The following is a 2,500-nucleotide window of genomic DNA, read 5'->3' on the forward strand; positions in this document are numbered from 1 at the left end:
CGACGGACCGGCGGCGCTCGCCCAAAATCCAACTACGAGCTTTTCAACCGCAACAACTTTAGCATACACTGTTGGAGCTGGAATTACCGCGGCTGCTGGCACCAGACTTGCCCTCCAATGGATACTCGTTAAGAGTTTTAGGATGTACTCATTCCAATTACAGGGCCTCGTTAGAGTCCTGTATTGTTATTTTTCGTCACTACCTCCCCGTGTCGGGAATGGGTAATTTGCGCGCCTGCTGCCTTCCTTGGATGTGGTAGCCGTTTCTCAGGCTCCCTCTCCGGAATCGAACCCTGATTCCCCGTTACCCGTTATCACAAAGGTAGGCACGTAGCGTACCTTCGACAGTTGATAGGGCAGACACTTGAATGATACGTCGTCGGTGCAGAGACCGTACGATCCGCGTGGTTATCCAGAGTCATCAAACGTCACAGGACGAACCCGGTCGGTTTTGATCTGATAAAAGCGCGCCTCCCGAAGTCGGCGCTTAATGCATGTATTAGCTCTAGAATTACCACAGTTATCCACTTCGCTTACGAGACCAAATAAACCAAGACTGATTTAATGAGCCATTCGCAGTTTCGCTTTACGAGAACTCGTACTTGCACCTGCATGGCTTAATCTTTGAGACAAGCATATCACTACTGGCAGGATCAACCAGATAGCTGCGACAGCTGCGCTCGGCCCTTGCTGGGCCGCCCGGCGCGTGCTCGTCGCATTCGTTTAAGACCGAGGCGATCGCCAGCGGCCGTACTCAGCTTCGACAGTCGCTGGCCGCGACGTCCACGCTCTCGCCGGCAGTGCCAGGCGGAGCGATTTGCGTTTTTTCTTTGCTCGCCCTCTCTCGGGCTCGATCCATTCAGTTTCGCACAAACAAGAGCTCTGCCGGCCGCCTGCAGCGGTGCCTAAAACCCGGGCATAACAATGCGACCGTTCTGCTAGGCCGACAAGCGCTCAAGCCAGACGCTCGATCGAACGCCCCCTACATATTAGTCGAGACAACGGCTCGCTCATTAGCATCGCGTTTGTACTTTAACTTTTTTTGGCTCGGCTTCTTTCGACGCCGATGCCGGCGACGCAGCACTCTCTCGCCCGCCAGCCACCGAGAAAAGGGTGCGCTCCGACCGGCCCCGCACCGCTCTTTCTTGGCTCATTCGAAATTACTGTCTTTCGCTCTGACATGCCTTACCTAGGGTTAGGTTAGTATGCTTGCACGTTTGTACTTTAACTTTTTTCGGCTCGGCTTCTTTCGACGCCGATGCCGGCGACGCAGCACTCTCTCGCCCGCCAGCCACCGAGAAAAGGGTGCGCTCCGACCGGCCCCGCACCGCTCTTTCTTGGCTCATTCGAAATTACTGTCTTTCGCTCTGACATGCCTTACCTAGGGTTAGGTTAGTATGCTTGCACGTTTGTACTTTAACTTTTTTCGGCTCGGCTTCTTTCGACGCCGATGCCGGCGACGCAGCACTCTCTCGCCCGCCAGCCACCGAGAAAAGGGTGCGCTCCGACCGGCCCCGCACCGCTCTTTCTTGGCTCATTCGAAATTACTGTCTTTCGCTCTGACATGCCTTACCTAGGGTTAGGCTAGTATGCTTGCACGTTTGTACTTTAACTTTTTTCGGCTCGGCTTCTTTCGACGCCGATGCCGGCGACGCAGCACTCTCTCGCCCGCCAGCCACCGAGAAAAGGGTGCGCTCCGACCGGCCCCGCACCGCTCTTTCTTGGCTCATTCGAAATTACTGTCTTTCGCTCTGACATGCCTTACCTAGGGTTAGGTTAGTATGCTTGCACGTTTGTACTTTAACTTTTTTCGGCTCGGCTTCTTTCGACGCCGATGCCGGCGACGCAGCACTCTCTCGCCCGCCAGCCACCGAGAAAAGGGTGCGCTCCGACCGGCCCCGCACCGCTCTTTCTTGGCTCATTCGAAATTACTGTCTTTCGCTCTGACATGCCTTACCTAGGGTTAGGCTAGTATGCTTGCACGTTTGTACTTTAACTTTTTCCGGCTCGGCTTCTTTCGACGCCGATGCCGGCGACGCAGCACTCTCTCGCCCGCCCGCCACCGAGAAAAGGGTGCGCTCCGACCGGCCCCGCACCGCTCTTTCTTGGCTCATTCGAAATTACTGTCTTTCGCTCTGACATGCCTTACCTAGGGTTAGGTTAGTATGCTTGCACGTTTGTACTTTAACTTTTTTCGGCTCGGCTTCTTTCGACGCCGATGCCGGCGACGCAGCACTCTCTCGCCCGCCAGCCACCGAGAAAAGGGTGCGCTCCGACCGGCCCCGCACCGCTCTTTCTTGGCTCATTCGAAATTACTGTCTTTCGCTCTGACATGCCTTACCTAGGGTTAGGTTAGTATGCTTGCACGTTTGTACTTTAACTTTTTTCGGCTCGGCTTCTTTCGACGCCGATGCCGGCGACGCAGCACTCTCTCGCCCGCCAGCTACCGAGAAAAGGGTGCGCTCCGACCGGCCCCGCACCGCTCTTTCTTGGCTCATTC

General features: G+C 55.5%; 1 non-coding gene across 1 annotated transcript in view; it reads right to left on the bottom strand.

Moving 5' to 3' along the window:
* The window catches only part of LOC144431577 (small subunit ribosomal RNA), a 1,810-nt gene extending 1,146 nt beyond the window's left edge, over positions 1-664 (bottom strand). Inside the window, exon 1 of the ribosomal RNA XR_013480141.1 lies at positions 1-664. This exon is cut by the window's left edge and continues 1,146 nt beyond it. This is a non-coding gene — a ribosomal RNA (small subunit ribosomal RNA).
* Between the last annotated feature and the right edge of the window lie 1,836 nt (positions 665-2,500).

Source organism: Styela clava, chromosome 13 (assembly GCF_964204865.1).
Source record: "Styela clava chromosome 13, kaStyClav1.hap1.2, whole genome shotgun sequence".
Taxonomy (NCBI): Eukaryota; Metazoa; Chordata; class Ascidiacea; order Stolidobranchia; family Styelidae; genus Styela; species Styela clava.